Genomic DNA, 15,617 nt, shown 5'->3' with positions numbered 1-15,617 from the left:
CATAATGGAACATAGGAGAAGCATCTAAGTTGATGTGATAGCCAGTACGAAGCCGTATATTTCAAGTTTTAGTTACCGATTATTGACTTTTTAGACGGCTTTGGTGCCTTGGACATGAGCTAGTACTTTAAGATTTTGTAAGAAGGTAGGTATAGCAGCCGCGTTGCACAGGGGAATGTGAAAAGTGTTCATATGTAGTGAAAACCTGAGAAATCGGCCCGTTTTCGTCATTTGCTATCGAATCGACTTAATGCGAGATCGTCATATTGACGGTTCTTCTCTCTGAAATGGTTACATTTATCGTGTGCAATGCTATGTCGCGTGCTGCGGTATGTGGAGACACGAAAAGCACCATAATATAATACAAAAGAAGCACCTAAGTTAATGTGATAGCCAGTACGAAGCTGTGCAATTCATGTTTTAGTTATCGATTATTGACTTTTTAGACGGCTTTGGTGCCGTGGGCATGATCTAGGACCTTAAGATTTTGCAGGGAGGGAGGTCTAGCCGCCGCGTTGCATGGGGGAATGTGAAAAGTGTTCATATGTAGTGAAAACCGGAGAAATCCGCCTGCTTTCGTCATTTGCTATTGAATCGACTTAATGCCAGATCGTCATATTGGCCACTTTTCTCTCTGAAACGGTTACATTTATCGTGTGCAAAGCTATGTCGCTTGCTGTGGTATGTGGAGACCCTAAAAGCACCATAACAGAACACAGAAGAAGCTTCTATGTTGATGTGAAAGCCAGCACGTAGCAGTACAATTCAAGTTTTAGTTATCGATTATTGCCTTTTTTAGACGGCCTTGGTGCCTTGGACATGAGCTAGGACCTTAAGATTTTGCATGAAGGGAGGTCTCGCAGCCACGTTGCACGACAGAATGTGAAAAGTACTCATATATATTAAACACCTGAGAAATCCGCCCGTTTTCGTCATTTGCTATCGAATCGACTTAATGCCAGATCGTCATATTGGCCTGTATTCTCTCAGAAACGGTTACATTTATCGTGTGCAAACCTATGTCGCGAGCTGCGGAATGCCTGAACACTAAAAGCACCCATAATAGAACACAGAAGAAGCATCTAAGTTGATGTGATAGAAAGTACTTAGCCGTACATTTCAAGTTTTAGTTATCGATTATTGACTTTTTAGACGGCTTTGGTGCCTTGGACATGAGCTAGTACCTTAAGATTTTGTAAGAAGGTACGTATAGCAGCCGCGTTGCACAGGGGAATGTGAAAAGTGTTCATATGTAGTGAAAACCTGAGAAATCAGCCCGTTTTCGTCATTTGCTATCGAATCGACTTAATGCCAGATCGTCATATTGACGGTTCTTCTCTCTGAAATGGTTACATTTATCGTGTGCAATGCTATGTCGCATGCTGCGGTATGTGGAGACACGAAAAGCACCATAATATAATACAAAAGAAGCACCTAAGTTAATGTGATAGCCAGTACGAAGCAGTACAATTCAAATTTCAGTTATCGATTATTGCCTTTTTTAGACGGCTTTGGTGCCTTGGACATGAGCTAGGACCTTCAGATTTTGCAGGAAGGGAGGTCTAGCAGCCGCGTTGCATGGGAGAATGTGAAAAGTGTTGATATGTAATGAAAACCGGAGAAATCCGCCTGCTTTCGTCATTTGCTATAGAATCGACTTAATGCCAGATCGTCATATTGGCCGCTTTTCTCTCTGAAACGGTTACATTTATCGTGTGCAAAGCTATGTCGCGTGCTGCGGTATGAGGAGACACTAAAAGCACCATAACAGAACACAGAAGAAATTTCTAAGTTGATGTGATAGAACACAGAAGAAGCTTCTAAGTTGATGTGAAAGCCAGCACGTAGCAGTACAATTCAAGTTTTGGTTATCGATTATTGAGTTTTTAGACGGCTTTGGTGAATCGAACATGATCTAAGACCTTAAGATTTGGCATGAAGGGAATTCTAGCAGCCACGTTGCACGGGGTGATGTGAAAAGTTTCGTATGTAGTGAAAAGCTGAGAAATCCGCCCGTTTTCGTTATTTGCTATCGAATCGACCTAATGCCAGATCTTCAGATTGGCCGCTCTTCTCTCTTGAACGGTTACATTTATCGTGTGCAAAGCTATCTCGCCTGCTGCGGAATGCCTAGACACTAAAAGCACCATAATGGAACATAGGAGAAGCATCTAAGTTGATGTGATAGCCCGTACGAAGCCGTACATTGCAAGTTTTAGTTATCGATTATTGACTTTTTAGACGGCTTTGGTGCCTTGGACATGAGCTAGTACCTTAAGATTTTGTAAGAAGGTAGGTATAGCAGCCGCGTTGCACAGGGGAATGTGAAAAGTGTTCATATGTAGTGAAAACCTGAGAAATCGGCCCGTTTTCGTCATTTGCTATCGAATCGACTTAATGCGAGATCGTCATATTGACGGTTCTTCTCTCTGAAATGGTTACATTTATCGTGTGCAAAGCTATGTCGCGTGCTGCGGTATGCGGAGACACTAAAAACTGCATAATAGAACACACAAGAAACTACTAAGTTGATGTGATAGCCAGTACGAAGCAGTGCAATTCAAGTTTTAGTTATCGATTATTGACTTTTTAGACGGCTTTGGTGCATTGGACATGAGCTAGGACCTGAAGATTTTGCAGGAATGGAGGTCTCGCAGCCGCGTTGCACGGGGGAATGTGAAAAGTGTTCATATGTAGTGAATACCTGAGAAATCCGCCCGTTTTCGTCATTTGCTATCGAATCGACTGAATGCCAGATCGTCATATTGTCCGCTCTTCTCTCTGAAACTGTTACATTTGTCGTATGCAAACCCATATCGCGTGCTGCGGTATGCGGAGACACTAAAAACAGCGTAATAGAACACACAAGAAGCTTCTAAGTTGATGTGATACCAGTACGAAGCAGTACAATTCAAGTTTTAGTTATCGATTATTGACTTGTCAGACGGCTTTGGTGCCTTCAACAAGAGCTGTGACATTAAGATTTTGCATGAAGGGAGGTCTAGCAGCCACGTTGCACGGAGGAATGTGAAAAGTGTTCATATGTAGTGAAAACCTGAGAAATCCGCCCGTTTTCGTCATTTGCTATCGAATCGACTTAATGCCAGATCGTCATATTGGCCGGTATTCTCTCTGAAACGGTTACATTTATCGTGTTCAAACCTATGTCGCGAGCTGCGGAATGCCTGAACACTAAAAGCACCATAATAGAACACAGAAGAAGCATCTAAGTTGATGTGATAGAAAGTACTTAGCAGTACATTTCAAGTTTTAGTTATCGATTATTGACTTTTTAGACGGCTTTGGTGCATTGGACATGAGCTAGGACCTTAAGATTTTGCATGAAGGGAGGTCTAGCAGCCACGTTGCACGAGACAATGTGAAAAGTGTTCATATGTTGTAAAAACCTGAGAAATCCGCCCGTTTTCGTTATTTGCTATCGAATCGACTTAATGCGAGGTCGTCATATTGACGGTTCTTCTCTCTGAAATGGTTACATTTATCGTGTGCAATGCTATGTCGCGTGCTGCGGTATGTGGAGACACGAAAAGCACCATAATATAATACAAAAGAAGCACCTAAGTTAATGTGATAGCCAGTACGAAGCAGTACAATTCAAGTTTATTGCATTTTTTAGACGGCTTTGGTGCCTTGGACATGAGCTACGACCTTCAGATTTTGCAGGAAGGGAGGTCTAGCAGCCGCGTTGCTTGGGAGAATGTGAAAAGTGTTGATATGTAGTGAAAACTTGTGAAATCCGCCCGTTTTCGTTATTTGCTATCGATTCGACTTAATGCCAGATCGTCATCTTGGCCGCTGTTCTCTCTGAAACGGTTACATTTATCGTGTGCAAAGCTATGTCGCGTGCTGCGGTATGAGGAGACACTAAAAGCACCATAACAGAACACAGAGGAAATTTCTAAGTTGATGTGATAGAACACAGAAGAAGCTTCTAAGTTGATGTGAAAGCCAGCACGTAGCAGTACAATTCAAGTTTTGGTTATCGATTATTGAGTTTTTAGACGGCTTTGGGGAATCGAACATGATCTAAGACCTTAAGATTTTTCATGAAGGGAATTCTAGCAGCCACGTTGCACGGGGTGATGTGAAAAGTTTCGTATGTAGTGAAAAGCTGAGAAATCCGCCCGTTTTCGTTATTTGCTATCGAATCGACCTAATGCCAGATCTTCATATTTGCCGCTCTTCTCTCTTGAACGGTTACATTTATCGTGTGCAAAGCAATCTCGCCTACTGCGGAATGCCTAGACACTAAAAGCACCATAATGGAACATAGGAGAAGCATCTAAGTTGATGTGATAGCCAGTACGAAGCCGTATATTTCAAGTTTTAGTTACCGATTATTGACTTTTTAGACGGCTTTGGTGCCTTGGACATGAGCTAGTACTTTAAGATTTTGTAAGAAGGTAGGTATAGCAGCCGCGTTGCACAGGGGAATGTGAAAAGTGTTCATATGTAGTGAAAACCTGAGAAATCGGCCCGTTTTCGTCATTTGCTATCGAATCGACTTAATGCGAGATCGTCATATTGACGGTTCTTCTCTCTGAAATGGTTACATTTATCGTGTGCAATGCTATGTCGCGTGCTGCGGTATGTGGAGACACGAAAAGCACCATAATATAATACAAAAGAAGCACCTAAGTTAATGTGATAGCCAGTACGAAGCTGTGCAATTCATGTTTTAGTTATCGATTATTGACTTTTTAGACGGCTTTGGTGCCGTGGGCATGATCTAGGACCTTAAGATTTTGCAGGGAGGGAGGTCTAGCCGCCGCGTTGCATGGGGGAATGTGAAAAGTGTTCATATGTAGTGAAAACCGGAGAAATCCGCCTGCTTTCGTCATTTGCTATTGAATCGACTTAATGCCAGATCGTCATATTGGCTACTTTTCTCTCTGAAACGGTTACATTTATCGTGTGCAAAGCTATGTCGCTTGCTGTGGTATGTGGAGACCCTAAAAGCACCATAACAGAACACAGAAGAAGCTTCTATGTTGATGTGAAAGCCAGCACGTAGCAGTACAATTCAAGTTTTAGTTATCGATTATTGCCTTTTTTAGACGGCCTTGGTGCCTTGGACATGAGCTAGGACCTTAAGATTTTGCATGAAGGGAGGTCTCGCAGCCACGTTGCACGACAGAATGTGAAAAGTACTCATATATATTAAACACCTGAGAAATCCGCCCGTTTTCGTCATTTGCTATCGAATCGACTTAATGCCAGATCGTCATATTGGCCTGTATTCTCTCTGAAACGGTTACATTTATCGTGTGCAAACCTATGTCGCGAGCTGCGGAATGCCTGAACACTAAAAGCACCCATAATAGAACACAGAAGAAGCATCTAAGTTGATGTGATAGAAAGTACTTAGCCGTACATTTCAAGTTTTAGTTATCGATTATTGACTTTTTAGACGGCTTTGGTGCCTTGGACATGAGCTAGTACCTTAAGATTTTGTAAGAAGGTACGTATAGCAGCCGCGTTGCACAGGGGAATGTGAAAAGTGTTCATATGTAGTGAAAACCTGAGAAATCAGCCCGTTTTCGTCATTTGCTATCGAATCGACTTAATGCCAGATCGTCATATTGACGGTTCTTCTCTCTGAAATGGTTACATTTATCGTGTGCAATGCTATGTCGCATGCTGCGGTATGTGGAGACACGAAAAGCACCATAATATAATACAAAAGAAGCACCTAAGTTAATGTGATAGCCAGTACGAAGCAGTACAACTCAAATTTCAGTTATCGATTATTGCCTTTTTTAGACGGCTTTGGTGCCTTGGACATGAGCTAGGACCTTCAGATTTTGCAGGAAGGGAGGTCTAGCAGCCGCGTTGCATGGGAGAATGTGAAAAGTGTTGATATGTAATGAAAACCGGAGAAATCCGCCTGCTTTCGTCATTTGCTATAGAATCGACTTAATGCCAGATCGTCATATTGGCCGCTTTTCTCTCTGAAACGGTTACATTTATCGTGTGCAAAGCTATGTCGCGTGCTGCGGTATGAGGAGACACTAAAAGCACCATAACAGAACACAGAAGAAATTTCTAAGTTGATGTGATAGAACACAGAAGAAGCTTCTAAGTTGATGTGAAAGCCAGCACGTAGCAGTACAATTCAAGTTTTGGTTATCGATTATTGAGTTTTTAGACGGCTTTGGTGAATCGAACATGATCTAAGACCTTAAGATTTGGCATGAAGGGAATTCTAGCAGCCACGTTGCACGGGGTGATGTGAAAAGTTTCGTATGTAGTGAAAAGCTGAGAAATCCGCCCGTTTTCGTTATTTGCTATCGAATCGACCTAATGCCAGATCTTCAGATTGGCCGCTCTTCTCTCTTGAACGGTTACATTTATCGTGTGCAAAGCTATCTCGCCTGCTGCGGAATGCCTAGACACTAAAAGCACCATAATGGAACATAGGAGAAGCATCTAAGTTGATGTGATAGCCCGTACGAAGCCGTACATTGCAAGTTTTAGTTATCGATTATTGACTTTTTAGACGGCTTCGGTGCCTTGGACATGAGCTAGTACCTTAAGATTTTGTAAGAAGGTAGGTATAGCAGCCGCGTTGCACAGGGGAATGTGAAAAGTGTTCATATGTAGTGAAAACCTGAGAAATCGGCCCGTTTTCGTCATTTGCTATCGAATCGACTTAATGCGAGATCGTCATATTGACGGTTCTTCTCTCTGAAATGGTTACATTTATCGTGTGCAAAGCTATGTCGCGTGCTGCGGTATGCGGAGACACTAAAAACTGCATAATAGAACACACAAGAAACTACTAAGTTGATGTGATAGCCAGTACGAAGCAGTGCAATTCAAGTTTTAGTTATCGATTATTGACTTTTTAGACGGCTTTGGTGCATTGGACATGAGCTAGGACCTGAAGATTTTGCAGGAATGGAGGTCTCGCAGCCGCGTTGCACGGGGGAATGTGAAAAGTGTTCATATGTAGTGAATACCTGAGAAATCCGCCCGTTTTCGTCATTTGCTATCGAATCGACTGAATGCCAGATCGTCATATTGTCCGCTCTTCTCTCTGAAACTGTTACATTTGTCGTATGCAAACCCATATCGCGTGCTGCGGTATGCGGAGACACTAAAAACAGCGTAATAGAACACACAAGAAGCTTCTAAGTTGATGTGATACCAGTACGAAGCAGTACAATTCAAGTTTTAGTTATCGATTATTGACTTGTCAGACGGCTTTGGTGCCTTCAACAAGAGCTGTGACATTAAGATTTTGCATGAAGGGAGGTCTAGCAGCCACGTTGCACGGGGGAATGTGAAAAGTGTTCATATGTAGTGAAAACCTGAGAAATCCGCCCGTTTTCGTCATTTGCTATCGAATCGACTTAATGCCAGATCGTCATATTGGCCGGTATTCTCTCTGAAACGGTTACATTTATCGTGTTCAAACCTATGTCGCGAGCTGCGGAATGCCTGAACACTAAAAGCACCATAATAGAACACAGAAGAAGCATCTAAGTTGATGTGATAGAAAGTACTTAGCAGTACATTTCAAGTTTTAGTTATCGATTATTGACTTTTTAGACGGCTTTGGTGCATTGGACATGAGCTAGGACCTTAAGATTTTGCATGAAGGGAGGTCTAGCAGCCACGTTGCACGAGACAATGTGAAAAGTGTTCATATGTTGTAAAAACCTGAGAAATCCGCCCGTTTTCGTTATTTGCTATCGAATCGACTTAATGCGAGGTCGTCATATTGACGGTTCTTCTCTCTGAAATGGTTACATTTATCGTGTGCAATGCTATGTCGCGTGCTGCGGTATGTGGAGACACGAAAAGCACCATAATATAATACAAAAGAAGCACCTAAGTTAATGTGATAGCCAGTACGAAGCAGTACAATTCAAGTTTATTGCATTTTTTAGACGGCTTTGGTGCCTTGGACATGAGCTACGACCTTCAGATTTTGCAGGAAGGGAGGTCTAGCAGCCGCGTTGCTTGGGAGAATGTGAAAAGTGTTGATATGTAGTGAAAACTTGTGAAATCCGCCCGTTTTCGTTATTTGCTATCGATTCGACTTAATGCCAGATCGTCATCTTGGCCGCTGTTCTCTCTGAAACGGTTACATTTATCGTGTGCAAAGCTATGTCGCGTGCTGCGGTATGAGGAGACACTAAAAGCACCATAACAGAACACAGAGGAAATTTCTAAGTTGATGTGATAGAACACAGAAGAAGCTTCTAAGTTGATGTGAAAGCCAGCACGTAGCAGTACAATTCAAGTTTTGGTTATCGATTATTGAGTTTTTAGACGGCTTTGGGGAATCGAACATGATCTAAGACCTTAAGATTTTTCATGAAGGGAATTCTAGCAGCCACGTTGCACGGGGTGATGTGAAAAGTTTCGTATGTAGTGAAAAGCTGAGAAATCCGCCCGTTTTCGTTATTTGCTATCGAATCGACCTAATGCCAGATCTTCATATTTGCCGCTCTTCTCTCTTGAACGGTTACATTTATCGTGTGCAAAGCAATCTCGCCTACTGCGGAATGCCTAGACACTAAAAGCACCATAATGGAACATAGGAGAAGCATCTAAGTTGATGTGATAGCCAGTACGAAGCCGTACATTTCAAGTTTTAGTTACCGATTATTGACTTTTTAGACGGCTTTGGTGCCTTGGACATGAGCTAGTACTTTAAGATTTTGTAAGAAGGTAGGTATAGCAGCCGCGTTGCACAGGGGAATGTGAAAAGTGTTCATATGTAGTGAAAACCTGAGAAATCGGCCCGTTTTCGTCATTTGCTATCGAATCGACTTAATGCGAGATCGTCATATTGACGGTTCTTCTCTCTGAAATGGTTACATTTATCGTGTGCAATGCTATGTCGCGTGCTGCGGTATGTGGAGACACGAAAAGCACCATAATATAATACAAAAGAAGCACCTAAGTTAATGTGATAGCCAGTACGAAGCTGTGCAATTCATGTTTTAGTTATCGATTATTGACTTTTTAGACGGCTTTGGTGCCGTGGGCATGATCTAGGACCTTAAGATTTTGCAGGGAGGGAGGTCTAGCCGCCGCGTTGCATGGGGGAATGTGAAAAGTGTTCATATGTAGTGAAAACCGGAGAAATCCGCCTGCTTTCGTCATTTGCTATTGAATCGACTTAATGCCAGATCGTCATATTGGCCACTTTTCTCTCTGAAACGGTTACATTTATCGTGTGCAAAGCTATGTCGCTTGCTGTGGTATGTGGAGACCCTAAAAGCACCATAACAGAACACAGAAGAAGCTTCTATGTTGATGTGAAAGCCAGCACGTAGCAGTACAATTCAAGTTTTAGTTATCGATTATTGCCTTTTTTAGACGGCCTTGGTGCCTTGGACATGAGCTAGGACCTTAAGATTTTGCATGAAGGGAGGTCTCGCAGCCACGTTGCACGACAGAATGTGAAAAGTACTCATATATATTAAACACCTGAGAAATCCGCCCGTTTTCGTCATTTGCTATCGAATCGATTTAATGCCATCTCGTCAAATTTGCCGCCCTTCTCTCTGAAACGGTTACATTTATCGTGGGCAAAGCTATGTCGCGTGCTGCGGTATGCGGAGACACTAAAAGCACCATAACAGAACACAGAAGAAGCTTCTATGATGAAGTGATAGCCACTACGAAGCAGTACAATTCAAGTTTTAGTTATCGATTATTGACTTTTTAGACGGCATTGGTTCCTTTGGCATGAGCTACGACCTTACGATATTGCATGAAAGGATGTCTAGGAGCTGCGTTGCACGGGGGAATGTGAAAAGTGTTCATATATAGTGGAAACCTTTTTCCTTTGACGTGAGCTACGACCTTACGATATTGCATGAAAGGATGTCTAGGAGCTGCGTTGCACGGGGGAATGTGAAAAGTGTTCTTATATAGTGGAAAACTGAGAAATCCGCCCGTTTTCGACATTTGCTATCGAATCGACTTAGTGCCAGATCGTCATATTGCCCGCTCTTCTCTCTTAAATGGTTACATGTATCGTGTGCAAAGCTATGTCGCGTGCTGCGGTATGTGGAGACACTAAAAGCACCATAACAGAACACAGAAGAAGCGTCTAAATTGATGTGATAGCCAGTACCAAGCAGTACAATTTATGATTTTGTTATCGATTATTGACTTTTTAGACGGCTTTGGTTCCTTTGACATGAGCTACGACCTGTCCTGATGTGATAGCCTGTACGAAGCAGTACAATTCAAGTTTTAGGTATCGGTTATTGAATTTTTAGACTATATTAGTGAATTGGACATTAGCTAGGACCTTACGACCTAGAATGAAGGGGGGTCTAGCAGCCGCGTTGCACGGGAGAATGTGAAAACTGTTCATATGCATTGAAAACCTGAGAAATCCGCTTGTTTTCGTCATTTCCTATCGAATCGACTTAATGCCAGATCGTCATATTGGCCGGTATTCTCTCTGAAACGGTTACATTTATAGTGTGCAAAGATATGTCGCGTGCTGTGGTATGCGGAGACACTAAAAGCACCATAATGGAACACAGAAGATGCTTCTAAGTTGATGTGATAGCCAGTAAGAAGCAGTACAATTCAAGTTTTAGTTATCGATTATTGACTTTTTAGATGGAGATGAGCTGGGACTTTACGATTTGCATGAGGGAGTTATAGCAGCCGCGTTGCACGTTGGAATGTGAAAAATGTTCATATGTAGTGAAAACCTGAGAAATCCTCCAGTTTTCGTCATTTGCTATCGAATCGACTTTTGCCAGATGGTCATATTGGCCGCTCTTCTCTCTGAAACGGTTACATTTATCGTGTGCAAAGCTACGTTTCGTGCTGCGTTATGCGGAGACACTAAAAGGACCATAATGGATCACAGAAGAAGCTTCTAAGTTGATGTGATAGCCAGTACGAAGCAGTACTATTGTAGTTTTAGTTATCAATTATTGACTTTTTAGACGGGTTTGGTGCCTTGTACATGAGCTAGGACCTTACGATTTTGTATGAAGGGAGGTCTAGCAGCCGCGTTGTACGGGAGAATGTGAAATGTGTTCATGTGTGGTGAAAACCTGAGAAATCCGCCCGTTTTCGTCATTTGCTATCGAATCGAATTAATGCCAGATCGTCATATTGCCCGCTATTCTCTCTGAAATGATTACGTTTATCGTGTGCAAAGCTATGTCGCGTGCTGCGGTATGCGGAGACACTAAAAGGACCATAACAGAACACAGAAGAAGCTTCTATGATGACATGATATCCAGTACGAAGCAGTACAATTCAAGTTTCAGTTATTGATTATTGACTTTTAAGAAGGCTTTGGTTCCTTTGACATAAGCGTCGACCTTAAGATATTGCATGAAGGGAGATCTAGGAGCTGCGTTGCATGGGGGAATGTGAAATGTGTTTATATGTAGTGAAAACCTGAGAGATCCGCCCGTTTTCGTCACTTGCTATCGAATCGACTTAATGCCAGATCGTCATATTGGCCGCTCTTCTCTCTGAATCGGTTACATTCATCGTGTGCAAAGCGAGGCCTCGCGCTGCGGTATGCGGAGACACTAAACGCACCATAATAGATCACAGAAGAAGCTTCTCAGTTGATGTGATAGACAGTACGAAGCAGTACAGTTCAAGTTTTAGTTATCGATTATTGACTTTTTAGACTGCTTTGGTGCCTTGGACATGAGCTAGGACCTTACGATTTTGAATGAAGGGAGGTCTAACAGCCGCGTTGCACTGGAGACCGTGAAAAGTTTTCATATGCAAAAAAAACCTGAGAAATCCGCCCGTTTTCGTCATTTGCTATCGAATCGACTAAATGCCAGATCGCCATTTTGGCTGGTATTCTCACTAAAACGGTTACATTTATCGTGTGCAAAGCCATGTCGCGTGCTGCGCTATGCGGAGACACTAAAAGCACCATAATAGAACACAGAAGAAGCTTCTAAGTTGATGTGATAGCCAAAACGAAGCAATACAATTCAATTTTTAGCTATCGATATTGACTTTTTAGACGGCTTCGGTGCCTTGGACATGAGCTAGGACCTTAAGATTTTGCTTGAAGCGAGATCTAGGAGCCGCGTTGCACGGGGGAATGTGAAAAGTGTTCATATAAAGTGAAAACCTGTGAAATCCGCCAATTTTCGTCATTTGCTATCGAATCGACTAAATGCCAGATCGTCATATTGCCCGCTCTTCTCTCTGAAACGGTTACATTTATCGTGTGCAACGCTATGTCGCGTGCTGCGGTATGCGGAGACACTAAACGCACCATAACAGAACACAAAAGAAGCTTCTAAATTGGTGTGATAGCCAGTCCGAAGCAGTACATTTCAAGTTTCAGTTATCGATTATTGACTTTTTAAACGGCTTTGGCGCCTTGGACATGAGCTAGGACCTTAAGATTTTGCATAAAGGTAGGTCTGGTAGCCGCGTTGCACTGTGGAATGTGAAAACTGTTCATACGTTGTGAAAACCTGAGAAATCCGCCCGTTTTCGTCATTTGCTATCGAATCGACTTAATGCCAGATCGTCATATTGGCCGGTATTCTCTCTGAAACGGTTACATTTATCGTGTGCAAAGCAATGCCGCTGCTGTGGTATGCGGAGACACTAAAAGCACCATAATAGAACACAGAAGAAGCTTCTAAGTTGATGAGATAGTCAGTACTAGGCAGTAATATTGAAGTTTTAGTTATCGATTATTGACTTTTCAGACGATTTTGGTGACTTGGGCATGAGCTAGGACCTTACGACCTTGCATGACGGGAGGTTTAGCAACCGCATTGGACGGGGGAATGTGAAAAGTGTTCATATGTAGTGTAAACGTGAGAAATCCGCCCGTTTTCGTCATTTGCTATCGAATCGACTTAATGCCAGATCGCCATATTGGCAGCTCTTCACTATGAAACGGTTACATTTGTCGTGTGCAAAGCTATGTCGCGTGCTGTGGAATACGGAGACACTAGAAGCACTATAATAGAACACAGAAAAAGCTTCTAGGTTGATGTGATCGCCAGTACGAAGCAGTACAATTCAAGATTTAGTTACAGACTATTGACTTTTTAGACGATATTTGTGCCTTGGACATGCGCTGGGACCTTAAGACCTTGCATGAAAGCAGTCTAGCTGCCACGTTGGACGGGGGAATGTGAAAAGTGTTCAAATGTAGTGAAATCCTGAGAAATCCACTCGTTTTCGTCATTTGCTATCGAATCGACTTAATGCCAGATCGTCATATTGGCCTCTCTTCTCTCTTAAACGGTTACATTTATCCTGTGCAAAGCTATGTCGCGTGCTGCGGTATGCGGAGACACTAAACGCACCATAACAGAACACAAAAGAAGCTTCTAAATTGGTGTGATAGCCAGTCCGAAGCAGTACATTTCAAGTTTCAGTTATCGATTATTGACTTTTTAAACGGCTTTGGTGCCTTGGACATGAGCTAGGACCTTAAGATTTTGCATAAAGGTAGGTCTAGTAGCCGCGTTGCATTGTGGAATGTGAAAACTGTTCATACGTTGTGAAAACCTGAGAAATCCGCCCGTTTTCGTCATTTGCTATCGAATCGACTTAATGCCAGATCGTCATATTGGACGGTATTCTCTCTGAAACGGTTACATTTATCGTGTGCAAATCAATGCCGCTGCTGTGGTATGCGGAGACACTAAAAGCACCATAATAGAACACAGAAGAAGCTTCTAAGATGATGAGATAATCAGTACTAAGCAGTAATATTGAAGTTTTAGTTATCGATTATTGACTTTTCAGACGATTTTGGTGACTTGGGCATGAGCTAGGACCTTACGACCTTGCATGACGGGAGGTTTAGCAACCGCGTTGGACGGGGGAATGTGAAAAGTGTTCATATGTAGTGTAAACGTGAGAAATCCGCCCGTTTTCGTCATTTGCTATCGAATCGACTTAATGCCAGATCGCCATATTGGCAGCTCTTCACTCTGAAACTTTTACATTTATCGTGTGCAAAGCTATGTCGCGTGCTGTGGAATACGGAGACACTAGAAGCACTATAATAGAACACAGAAAAAGCTTCTAGGTTGATGTGATCGCCAGTACGAAGCAGTACAATTCAAGATTTAGTTACAGATTATTGACTTTTTAGACGATTTTGGTGCCATGTACATGCGCTAGGACCTTAGGACCTTGCATGAAAGGAGTCTAGCAGCCGCGTTGCACGGGGGAATGTCAAAAGTGTTCATATGTAGTGAAATCCTGAGAAATCCGCTCGTTTTCGTTATTTGCTATGGAATAGACTTTAGCCAGATCGTCATATTGGGCGCTCTTTTCTCTGAAACGGTTACATTTATCGTGTGCGAAGCTTTGTCGCGTGCTGCGGTATGTGGAGACACTAAAAGCACGATAATAGAAAACATAAGAAGCTTCTAAGATGGTGTGATAGCCAAAACGAAGCAGTACAATTCAATTTTTAGCTATCGATTGTTGACTTTTTAGACGGCTTTGGTGCCTTGGACATGAGCTTGGACGTTAAGATTTTGCATGAGGGAGTTCTAGCACCGGTCTTTCACGGGGGAATGTGAAATGTGTTCATACGTAGTGAAAACCTGAGAAATCCCCCCGTTTTGGTCATTTGCTATCGAATCGACTTCATGCCATATCGGCATATTGGACGCTCTTCTCTCGGAAACGATTATTTTTTTCGTGTGCAAAGCTATGTCGCGTGCTGTGGTTGCGGAGGCACTAGAAGCACCATAATAGAACACAGAAGAAGCTTCTAGGTTGGTGTGATAGCCAGTACGAAGCAGTACAATTCAAGATTTAGTTATCGATTATTGACTTTTTAGACGATATTTGTGCCTTGGACATGCGCTGGGACCTTAAGACCTTGCATGAAAGCAGTCTAGCTGCCACGTTGGACGGGGGAATGTGAAAAGTGTTCAAATGTAGTGAAATCCTGAGAAATCCACTCGTTTTCGTCATTTGCTATCGAATCGACTTAATGCCAGATCGTCATATTGGCCTCTCTTCTCTCTTAAACGGTTACATTTATCCTGTGCAAAGCTATGTCGCGTGCTGCGGTATGCGGAGACACTAAAGGCATCATAATAGAACACAGAAGAAGCTTCTAAGTTGAAGTGATAGCCAGTACGAAGCAGTCCAATTCAAGTTTTAGTTAACGATTATTTACTTTTTAGACGGCTTTGGTGACTTGGACATGAGCTAGGACCTTATGATTTTGCATGATGGGAGTTCTAGCAGCCGCGTTGGATGGGGGTATGTGAAAGGTGTTCATATGTAGTGAAAACCTGAGAAATCGGCAAGTTTTCATCATTTGCTATCGAATCGACTTCATGCCATATCGTCATATTGGCCGCTCTTCCCTCTTAAACGGTTACATTTATCGTGTGCAAAGCTATGTCACGTGCTGCGGTATGCGGAGACACTAAAGGCATCTTAATAGAACATAGAAGAAGCTTCTAAGTTGATGTGATAGCCAGTACGAAGCAGTACAATTCAAGTTTTAGTTATCGATTATTGACTTTTTAGACGGCTTTGGTGCTTTGGACATGAGCTAGGACCTTAAGATTTTGCATGAAGGGAGATCTAGCAGCCGCGTTGCACGGGGGAATGTGAAAAGTGGT

Source organism: Schistocerca gregaria, unplaced genomic scaffold (genome assembly GCF_023897955.1).
Source record: "Schistocerca gregaria isolate iqSchGreg1 unplaced genomic scaffold, iqSchGreg1.2 ptg000199l, whole genome shotgun sequence".
In the NCBI taxonomy this organism is placed as follows: domain Eukaryota; kingdom Metazoa; phylum Arthropoda; class Insecta; order Orthoptera; family Acrididae; genus Schistocerca; species Schistocerca gregaria.
This window is presented reverse-complemented; position numbering follows the sequence as displayed.